Below are 12,005 nucleotides of genomic sequence, written 5' to 3' on the forward strand. Positions count from 1 at the left end.
CCAATGGGAACAGCCAATTTGTCAGTGATACCTGTGGAGTATTTAAGTTTTTAAAGTGTGACATATCAGCTTAAGTAAAGATTTTTTTTTGTTATTATAATGGACATGTTTGAATGAAGGAAGGTTACTCACTCATTTAAATTCTCTTAATGGGAGTAACTAGATGAATGTAGAGAGACGTTGTGACAGGAGCCCTCAGACCTGTGGTGTGCTCCTCTTGTACAATGTGGGAAATAAGGGCCGCTTCCAGTGTCCCTGACGGCTATGTGTGCAGGAAGGGTTCCCATCTGCAGTTACTGGGAAACTGCTTTTCAAAGCTGGAGCTGAGAGTAGACTCACTGTGGAGCATCTGCAATACTGAGTATGTTATGGACAGCACGTTTAGTGAGTTAGTCACACTGCAGGTGAGGGTTACACAGGCAGAAAGGGAATGGGTGAACATCAGATCGAGTAAAAGGCTCAGGAAGTGAGTACAGGAGTCCCCCGTTGTTATCCCCTTCTCATACAGATACTGTATACCGCTTGGGATTCTGTAAGGGCGGGAATGGGTGGGGTGGCTTCTCGGGAAATCAGCATCAGCCAGGTTCATGACACCACCGAGAGCTCTGCTGATCAGAACAAGAGGACTGACAGTGGCAGGGTTATAATGACAGGGGATTCAATAATCAGGGGTACAGCCTGGCACTTCTGTGCCCACAGACATGAATCCAGGATGGGATGTAATCTCCCTGGTGCCAAGATCCATGATATCATGGAGTGGCTGCAGGACGTTCTGGAGCTGGAGGGTAAACAGCCCATGGTGGTGCAACACACAGATACCAACGACATCGCTAAACAGAGGGATGAGGGCCTGAAAGCTGGACATAGGGAGAGCAGAGATACATTAAAATGTAGCTCCTGAAATGTAATAATGTCAGACTTACTCCCAGTGCCATGTGCTAATGAGAGCAGGAATGAGAAGGTAGATCAGCTGGATGTGTGGCTGGGGAAATGGTGTACCACAGAAGGGTTATGATTCATCAGGCACTGGGACCGTTTCGGGGACGGACCTGTACCAGCCTGACCGGTTACCCCCGGGCAGAGCTGAGACACATCCGTTGGGACTTTTGCCAGTTCTATTGGTGAGTTTGTAACTAGTCTGGCAGGGGAATGGGAACTAAAGTGTAGGCTTAGATGGGTCAGATTCAGGACAGGGAATGGGAGGTAGAATATTAGTGATTTTTAGATTAGATTAGATTACTTGCAGTGTGGAAACAGGCCCTTCGGCCCAACAAGTCCACACCGCCCCGCCGAAGCGTAACCCACCCATACCCCTACATCTACATCTACCCCTTACCTAACACTACGGGCAATTTAGCATGGCCAATTCACCTGACCTGCACATCTTTGTGACTGTGGGAGGAAACTGGAGCACCCGGAGGAAACCCACGCAGACACAGGGAGAACGTGCAAACTCCACACAATCAGTCACCTAAGGCGAGAATTGAACACGGGTCTCTGGTGCTGTGAGGCAGCAGTGCTAACCACTGTGCCGCCCACTAATGTAGTTAGCGGCTCAGAAAGCCAAAGGAAAGGAGGATTAAACGAAGATTGAGTCCCTCTTCATCCATCAGTCCTGACATCCCAGGAAGGTGAGTCAACAAAATCTGGAGCTTTGTACATGTCGATGACTCTGTGCTTCAGCAAAATGGTGGAAATCTGCAATAAAAACAAAAAGCGCTGGAGATCCTCAGCAAGTCTATCAGCATCTGAAATGGTGACAGATGCAGGAAACATTGCAGCTTTGAAGTGTTTAGATGATCACACCAAGCACTACAATATTGGTTACATGCTGAGTGCCAGAACGTGGGACTAGCATAAATAGGTGCTTGATGACCAGCATGAATACGATGGGGCTGGAAAGGTGACGTTTCGGGTCAGGGCTATTTATCAAGACTGACAAAGGGTCCTGACCCAAAACATCAACCTTCCTTCTCCTCTGATGCTGCCTGACCTGCTGCACCTCCCCAGGTCCACTTTGTACAGACTCTGACTTCCAGCATCTGCAGTCCTTAACTATCTTCACATCCCAGGACTCATCTGGTGATCCTCCTTTACACTCTCTCAATAACCAGGAGAGCCTTCCTTGGAAAAGGGGAACAAAGGTGTATACAGTACTCCAGGTGTGGTCTCACCAAGGCCCTTCCAGAAAGGGATCCCTGCCCCCATCTTATCCATAATGGTCATCAAGCACACGGGCCTGGTGTGATCATTTCAACACTTCTTCAAGGCTGCAATGTTTCCTGCATCTGTCACCATTTCAGATGGGGCCAGACCTGCTGAGGATCTCCAGTGCATTGTTTTCTCTGCTGTCGAGTGTTGAAAGGGGGGATTTGCAGTTGAGAAATTCAAATTGAACTTCATGTTACTGGATCCGTGCCGATCTGAATATCATTGGCCTTTTCATCTGGAAGGAAAGGTTTGCATTCTGTCCCTGGGCGAATATTTCAAATCTCAGTGTGACAAAAAGTACTGAGACAGTGAAGTCCATGTTAGCGTGGGGACTTGGTTTTTGAAAGTCTAAAACAATCATGGCACATTTCCCTGGAACAGTCAAGCCACAGATTGGTTTTGTATGAGGACAATTAGCCATGAAACCAGAAAGACCAAAGGATTCCTGCATCATGGAAAAAGCTATAAAAATGGGATTGTTGTAATGGAGTGAATTATTGATTGTAATCCAATGGATTCTAATCCATTGGTGTTGTCACATCGGTTCCAGCGCCGTAGGGAAACACGGGAAATGTGATGAATGCAGTGTCAGTTTAAGTTATTCAACTGGAAAGGTGAAGAAGAAATTTACAAGGATGATGCCAGGTCTCAGGGGTCTGAGTTACAGGGAGAGGTTGGACAAGCGAGGACTTTTTTGTTTAGAGCAGAGGAAACTGCGGGGGAATATTTTATAGAAGTGTATAAGACCATGAGAGGCATGGGTAAGGGGAATGCACTCGGTCTTTTTCCCAGGGACTCAAGGATTGGAGGGCATCAGGTTAAAGTTAGAGGAGAAAGAATACATGGGAAACTGAGGGGCAACTGTTCTACACAAAGGTGGTATGTATATGGAATGAGCTGCCAGTGGAAGTGGTTGAGGTGGGTATATTAACAACACGTAAAAGACATTTGGACAAATACATGGATAGGAAAGTTTCAGAAGCAGATGGGCTAAGTGCAGGGATATGGGGTTAGCGTGGATGGACATTCTGATCGGCATGGGCCAGTTTGGGCCAAAGGGCCTGTCTCTGCTGTAGGATTCTATAACTCTCAGTGCATTTGCTCTTTCTCCCCCTAACTCTGTTGGTATCCTGGGATGTATTCCATTGGGGCAAGGAGACTTGTTTACCTTTAGCTCCATTAGCTTGCCCAGCTCTAACTCTTTCACGATAATGGTTATTACCTAGGGCCTCACCCTCCTTTAGTCTCCTTATCAATCACTGGCATGTTCTTTGTATCCTCCACTGTGAAGACTGACTGCTGTGTACTCATATTCCTGAACCCTGCTGGATAGGAATAACTGGGCACAGAACTCTGAGAGGTCTTCTTTGAGTCTTTATTGATGAGACACGGCAGTTACCTGGATAGTGTACATGCAGAACACCTCCAGGCAGCATCAGGTAACTCCCCGCCTGTCCGATGTGCCGCTCCCATTCTTAAACCTTTGTGGTTTGGGACTTTGAATAGAGACTGTCTCTCAGTATTCTCTCCATGGCAACGGCAGTTAGAAAGTCGAGTGGTTAAACCACACACCCCTCCCCCACACCCCTGTGGCTCCCTCAAGTACCTGACAGGTGCTTCAGTTTCCGTGAGGCTGTCTATCGGGACTCTGATGTGGAGGAGCCGGTGTTGGGGTGGGGTGGACAAAGTTAAAAACCACACATCACCAGGTTATAGTCCAACAGGTTTATTTGGAAGTACAAGCTTTTGGAGTGTGCTGTGATTTTTAATTTGATCAGGATTATCTCTATGGTAACAGTTAAGTGCTTCAGCAATTACAGAGGCCATCTGTTCCCCACACAATAGGTTCCCCTCTAGCAGGGTAAACTGCTATTCTGTCCTTGGGGATAGTTACTCATCACTTTTCTCCCCCAATCCCATCTCGCTTTCTGTTGATCTTTAAAGTTTTTCCAATCTCCGAATTTATCCTTGGTCTTTGACAGTTTGTATGCCTTCTCCTTCAATTTGATAGACTCCCTTATTTCCTTAGACATGGCAGATTACTCCTTTTCCTACAGTCCTTCCTTTTCACTGATATATACTTTTGCTGAGAAATTTGAAAAATTACTTTGATGTTCCTCCACTGTCTGTCAACTGTACCACAGGAAAGTCTTTGCTTCCAGTCTGCATTCGCCAACTCCTGCCTCCTCCTATTGTAGTCTCCTTTGTTAAAGCACAGTATCTTGGGATTGGATTTAATCTTCCCGCTTTCCATCTGTGTTCTAAATTCAACCAGATTAATGACAAGTCTTTTTATCAGATTACGAGGGGAGTCAATGTTTCCTGGGTGTTTTGGGTTCATTGTCAGTGACCTTGGCTTTGTAATAAAGTGCAGGATAGATATTCACAACAGAGTATTCTGGATGCTGTGAATGTACTACACAGTCTAAAACCATAAATCACTGTCACCCCTCAGTTTAAAATTGCAAAATCATTATCTCCTACACGCTTCCTCATTACCTAAGTTTGAACGCTAATCCACCTGACTATCCTGCTCTTTCTGAAAATCTCCTTTGGTGAAGATGGTGAGTTTTGGATTCATCTTTCTGTTATTACCATAAGAAGATAAGCACTGGGCACAGGAGAGGCAATGCAGCCCTTCGAACCAGCTCCACCATTTAATACGGTGATGATTGAGCTCACCTCGGTCTCAGCTGGATTTTTCCGCCTGCTCTCTCTCACGGTTCAACTCATTGCAAATTCAACATCTGTATCTCTTCATTAAATTGGCTCATTGTCCTGGCATCCACCGCATTTTGAATAGGAAATTCCACAGATTCACAACACATTGAGATAGGTACATTCTTCTTCATGAGAATAGAACAGAGTCCCTATAGTGCAGAAACAGGGTATTCATCCATTGATTCCACACCAACCCTATGATGAGCATCCCATTCAGACCCACTCGTTCCCTGTAACCCTGCATTTCCCGTGGCTAATTGCCTAACCAGCACATGCATGGACCCTATGAGCAATTTGGCATGACCAATCCACCTAACCTGCACATCTTTGGACTGTGGGAGGAAACTGGAGCACCGAACAAAACCATACAGACGTGGGGAGAATGTGTAAACTCCACACAGTTGCCTAATGCTGGAATCAAACCCGGGTCCCTGACACTATGAGGCAGCAGTGTTAGCCACTGAGCCACCTCTGCTTAAAATCTGCTGCCCATTATTAACCTCCCCACCCCACAATTGGCTGAATGTATATTTCTTACGTCAGAAGTCCGGGTGTCTAAGTGGATGTCTCGGTAAATCCCCGTGACAGCCCACATGTCCTGTGTGTCTGAATAGATATCCTATACACAACACCCTCCAGCCCACACTTTCTCTCACTTTCCAGGGACAGGTCTCCAGAGACTTCATGGGGACTACAAATCCCACAGTCCCTGAGGCAGGGACCACACGTGTGTGAGGAAACCCACCACTGTACATGTACAGAATGTGGGCGGGTTTTGGAGCATGTTCTTTGGGTAACTAGCGGAAAGCATTTCACACTGTGATTGGCAGGAGAAGGGATGCATCTACCTAAAGTATTGATCAGTTTTGGGGGGATCAAAGTGTCACTACGCCTAGATGGGACCAAGTTCCATTCGCAACTTGTCATAACACTGGGAATTGACCAATGGGAAACAAGGAAGAATCTGACCCATTTTCCCAGACTGAAGGTTCCTCTTCTGTCCAGGATCTGCCACCTCCCTTTCTGTTTCCGTCTGTTTCATTCTGCTGTTACATTATTGACTTGCAGCAAATGAAGGGAAAGGAAGTGAACCCAGAAAGGGTGCAGAGTCTAACCAGAGACGAGAAGTGGTGCAATGGATTTGTTTATCAGTAACTCCATGAGAATGTAGAGCGTGTACATTAGTGGGGAGCAGAGTCAGAACGGTGGGAGAGAGTAAGTGGGCTGGAGGGTTACAGCTTTGGGAGAAGAAAGGGGAAAAAGATATTCCAGAGAAACTAGAATTGTCTGTTCTGAATTTCTAACCTGTACATATTCTTTTATACAGGGTGCTAGATAGTGAAGATTTGCAGACTGAAATCTCAAAATCATGTGCAGATTGTGATTAAGTTAACCAGCATTTGAAGAACCAAAGATGGAGAATCACTCGGCCAAAATCCTGCAACACTCTCCCTCCCAGCATTGTCGGTCTATCTGCGCCAAATGGACTGTGAATGGTACAAGACAGCAGCTCACTACCATCTTCTCAAGGGTAACGAGAGATGGGGAATAAATGCTGGCTGAGACCGTGATGCCCATATCCTGGAAATGGGTTCTATCTCTAGTTGCTGAACCCCGGTTGATGTTCCTGCAGGATGATGAGGGACACTGAGTGCATCCTCCAGGAGGCAGCACCATCACATTACCCCTGCCTACACCCACACAGTAACACCGCAACGTCACTGGAACAAAAGGCAGTGAAGCCAAAGGAGGGCTTAGATATAGTTCTTCAAGGTAAAGTCATGAAAGGGGATTGGAACACAGCAGGAGACTGAGCTGGATGGTCAGCTGTTTCCCATTGAATGGTGGAGCAGGATTGAAAGGCTGAATGGTCTCCTGCTGCTATCTCCCAGGTATGTATATAACCATGGAGCCCGGGTAGGAAGAAGGGGGCAGGGATTCTCCAGGAGATTGCACTTCCACAACAGTTTTCAGTGAGGGATGGTTTGATGGATTTTATTTAACATTTATCTTTAACACAAGGTTTATAAATATTGGTTTTAAAATGTTGTAAGAGCTTTTTGCACCGCAAGTAAAATTAAAGAAAATAAATTGAACTGTTTGAATATAACAGTTTAAAGCTTTCAACCTCCTGTAAAACAAAATCCTGTCTATTCCCAGACACCATCACTTTCCAGCTCCTCAAACTCCAGGGAAATATTCCCTCCCTGTCTGAACCTTTGATTTGATTTAACTGCTTTTCAGTTGTCATTCTGTGAGGTGTGAAGCGTTCTTTTTCCCCATTTCTCTGACCCAGAAATGTGAGCACAGCAACCGTCCCACCATCAAAATCATTATTACGCCATTTTGCTTTTGGTTACCATATAATCTCCAGCAGTGCAAAAGTGAGGACTGCAGATGCTGGAAAACAGAGCCTAGGTTAGAGTGGTGCTGGAAAAGGGCTCTCGCCAAAACATTGATTTTCCAGCTCCTCGGATCCTGCCTGACCTGCTATGCTTTTCCAGCACCACTGTAGTCGAGACATATAATCACCAGTAGTAAACCATTTGTGTAACCAATTGAATATTTCCAAACAAAGCCTATTACGGGTCAAGCAAACCATTACAAGTGACAGAGTGAGAAGGGACTAAATCAAAGTAGAGTTGTGGGGAGGGGGCAGCGGTGGAGATAAAGCACTGTATCCCCTACGGTGCCCACATCTATCTAAAGGCATTGAGAGCATTGATCCACACTACATGCTCCTTCTCCAAGGACATCCTGCTGTGTAGCCTTAGAATAAAATCATAGAATAAAATCCCTACAGTGTGGGAGGAGAGCATTGGCCCATCAGACCCCACCGACCATCCGAAGAACATCACGCCCAGAGCACTCTATCACTGTAACACTGCATTTCCCATGGCTGATCCACCTAGTCTGCACAATCCTGGACACTGTGAACAATTTAGCACGACTGATCCACCTGACCTGCACATCTTTGGACTGTGGGAGGAAACCAGAGCATCTGAAGGGGACCCACACTATCGTGGGGAGAATGTGGGACCTCCACACGGGCCGTTGGACAAGGCTGGACTCCAACCTTGTACCTGATGCTGTGAAGCAGCCGTGCTATAATCCCAATTTAAATCAAAACAGATGATCCCTGTTTATTGTCACATTGCTGTTTGTGGAGACTTACTGCCCAGAGAGACATCCTGAGGTTCAGAAAGTGGCAATGTAAGTTCAATCACCTCCAGCCCAGTTAATGTGGTTAACAACAACAACATCAATACTCCAACAGTGTCATCATGTACAAGGTCCACTCCTGACTCTGATGGACAGTAACATCAGAATCAGAGTCCTGCAGTCCACATGGAGCAGGGGGATGACCACTTCCCTGTGAGCACTCACTCGGCTCTCAATCGTGTTGAAGACACAGCAAATCCCTTGTCACACAGAGGGGTGAACAGCTCCTACCCAGTGTGAACACGCTGGGGTGTCAGGGGGTGAGATGAATCACTGAATCCTCTCTCACACACTGATCATCTGAATGGTCTCTCCCCCGTGTGTGGGCTCACTGGGGACTTCACAGGTGCTGCGTTTGAGTGAATCTCCCCCCACACTGGGAACAAGTGAATGATCTTTCCCCAGAGTGAGCTCGCTGGTGTTTAAGCAGATCAGAGGACTGAGTGAATCCTTTCCCACACACTGAGCAGGTGAATGGCCTCTCCCCGATGGGAATGCACTAATGTCACCGCTGGTGAGAGATTTGATTGAATCCTTTCTCACACATGGAGCTGGTGAAGGGTCTAAATCCACTGTGCCATCTCTGGTGCCTCAGCAGATTGTCAGATCGAGTAAATCCCTTCCCATACGTGGGGCAGGTGACGGGCCTCTCCGCAGTGTGACTATGTTGATGAGTGTCTCACTGGGAGGGGTAAGTAAATTCCTAATTCTGATTGAGTACGTCCTCCTGTTTTCTCGTTTGTTATTGACAATCTCATTCCCCTCGCACCAGAGCCTGTTCCAGTGTTACAGAAACAACAGAATGGTCAGCTACAGCTGGTCAACTGACTGATCACTGAACACGAACGGTTCACTCTCCACAGATGCTGCCAGACCTACTGAATTTTTCCAGCAAATCCTGATTTTGTTTCTGATGTCCCAGAGTTTGCAGATGTTTAGTTTCCCAATACTCATCTTGTGTGTTTCAGAGGAGTTTATTGATGAAATTAGACGGTTTTGAAAGTTGTACGTTAGGTCACACATCAGGTATGATCATCATGAATGGTAGAGCAGAGTTGAGGGGCTGAATGGCCTCCTCCTGTTCCAATGAAAGTTATCCATCGGCAGCTTTTGACAACAGATAGTACTCACTACCCTCAGGCCACAGGATTGTTCACACACAGTAGTGACCATCCTTAGTCCAAGGATTGTTCACACACAGTATTCAGTGCACAGGATAGTTCACACACTGTACTGACCATTCTCAGGTCACAACATTATTCTCCCATAGTAGTGACCATTCTCTGTCCACAGGATTATTCACACACAGTACTGACCATTCTCTGTCCACATGATTATTAAATCACAGCATTGACCATTCTCAGGCCAACAGGATTATTCCTATACATTATTGACCATTCTAAAGCCACAGGATTATTCACACACAGTACGGACCGTCCTCAGGCAACAGGATTATTCACACACAGTATTGACAATCCTCAGGCCACTAGATTATTCACACAGTGTATTGAACGTTCTCAGTTCACAGGATTATTCGCACACAGTATTGACCACCATACGGCCAGAGTATTAATGAACACACTGTCTTGGTCATTTACACGTCACAGGATTATTACCACGCAGTATTGACTATTCTCAGGCCACAGCAATATTCACACACAGTATTGACCATTCACTGGGTACAGGATTATTTCCACACAGCATTGACTAGCACACGGCCACAGGATTAATGAACACACTGTCTTGACCATTTACAGGTCACAAGATTATTCCCACACAGTATTGACCATCATCAAGCCACGGGATTGTTCACACACTGTATTGATCATCCTCAGGCCACAGGATTATTTACACACAATATTGACAGTATCCAGGCCACAGGATTATTCACACGCTGTATTCACAATCCTCAGGCCATAGGATTATTCGCAGACTGTATTGAACATCCTCAGGTCACTGGATTATCCACAGACAATACTGACCATCCTCAGGACACACAAGTATTCACACACAATACTCAATATTCCCAGCCCACAGCATTATTCACACACAGTCTTGATTGGAACACGGCCACAGGATTAATGAACACACTATCTTAACCATTTACATGGTCACAGAATTACTTTCACACAATATTGACTATCTTCAAGCCACAGGATTGTTCACACACAGTATTGAACATTCTGAGACCACAGGAGCATTCACACACTGTATTGACCATTCTCAGGCCACAGGATTATTTACACACAATATTGACCATCTTCACACTGCAGGATTATTCACACACTCTATTGAACATCCTCAGGCCACAGGATTATTCACACATAGTATTGAGTATCATACGACCACAGGATTAATGAACACACTGTCTTGATCATTTACAGGTCACAGAAATATTCACACCCAGTATTGACCATCCTCAAGCCACAGGATTGTTCACACTCAGTATTAACTGTCCTCAGACCAAAGGAGTATTCACACAGTATTGACTATCCTCAGGCCACAGGATTATTAACACACAGTATTAACCATCCTCAGGCCACTGGATTGTTCACACACAGTATTGCCCATTCTCAGGCCACAGGAGTAGTCACACACAGTATTGACCATCCCCTCAGGGCACATGATTATATTTACATGGTATTGACCATCATCAGGCTACAGGAATATTCACTCACAATATTGACAATTCTCAAATTACAGGATTGTTCACACACAGTATTGAAGATTCACAGGCCAGAGCATTATGCATACATGGTATTGACCATTCACTGTCCAAAGGATTATTCACACAGTATTGTCCATTCTCAGGCCAAAGGTTATTCACACACAGTACTGACGATTCACAGGCCACAGGATTATTCCCATACATTATTGACTATTCTAAGGTCACAGGATTATTCACACACAGTATGGCTGTCCTCAGGCAACATAATCTTTCACACACAACGTATGGACCATTCTCAGGCCACAAGATTATTCACTCACTGTATTAAACATCCTCAAGCAGCAGGATATTTAACACACACACACACAGTATTGACTATCCTTCGGCCCAACGGTTATTCCCACACAGTATTGAATATTCTCAGTCCACAGGATTATTCACACACAGTATTGACCACTATACGGCCACAGGATTAATGAACGCATTGTCTTGATGATTTGCACATCACAGGATTATTTTCACGCAGTATTGACGATTCTCAGGCCACAGGAATATTCACACATAGTATTGACCATTCACTGGGCACAGGATTATTCACATACAGTATTGACTAGCACACGGCCACAGGATTAATGAACACTCGGTCTTCAACTTTTGCAGGTCACAGGATTGTTCCAACATAGAATTGACAATCCTCAGGCTAGATGATTATTCACACACAGTATTGACCAGCCGACGGCCACAGGATTAATGAACACACTGTTTTGATCATTTTCAGGTCACAGGATTATTCCCACACAGGACTATCCTCAAGGAACAGGAATATTTACACAAAGTATCTCCATCCTCAGGCCATGGATCATTCACACTCAGTATTGACAATCCTGAAGCCACAGGATTTTTCCTACACGGTATTGACCATCCACAGGCAACAGGATTATTCTCACACTGTATTGACCATTCTCAGGCCACAGGATTATTCACACGGTACTGAACGACCTCAGGCAACACGATTGTTCACTTATAGTATTGACCATCTGCAGGCCAAGGGTTATACACACACAGTACTGATAATTCACAGCCCATAGCATTATTGACTGCCCTCAGGCCACATTATTATTCACGCACAGTATTGACCATCCTCCGTCCACAGGATTACTCACATACAGTATTGATCATCCTC

General features: G+C 45.4%; 2 long non-coding RNA genes across 11 annotated transcripts in view; one reads left to right on the forward strand and one right to left on the reverse strand.

The window, feature by feature from the left end:
* Nucleotides 1-12,005, reverse strand: part of LOC140470862 (uncharacterized) — a 1,231,916-nt gene that overhangs the window by 1,042,289 nt on the left and 177,622 nt on the right. The gene's annotated exons all lie outside the window — the stretch shown is intronic.
* LOC140470916 (uncharacterized) overlaps nucleotides 1-12,005 on the forward strand; it is a 115,286-nt gene that overhangs the window by 13,897 nt on the left and 89,384 nt on the right. The window contains exon 6 of one of the 6 annotated variants that reach the window (XR_011956789.1): nucleotides 6,260-7,007. The exons of 3 other annotated variants lie outside the window; for them this stretch is intronic. This is a non-coding gene — a long non-coding RNA (uncharacterized lncRNA). Of the gene's footprint in view, nucleotides 1-6,259; nucleotides 7,008-12,005 lie in introns of those variants that run through there. 2 more of the 6 variants (XR_011956791.1, XR_011956793.1) reach the window with 2 other exon arrangements.

The sequence above is a fragment of the Chiloscyllium punctatum genome, chromosome 52 (assembly GCF_047496795.1).
Source record: "Chiloscyllium punctatum isolate Juve2018m chromosome 52, sChiPun1.3, whole genome shotgun sequence".
NCBI lineage: Eukaryota > Metazoa > Chordata > Chondrichthyes > Orectolobiformes > Hemiscylliidae > Chiloscyllium > Chiloscyllium punctatum.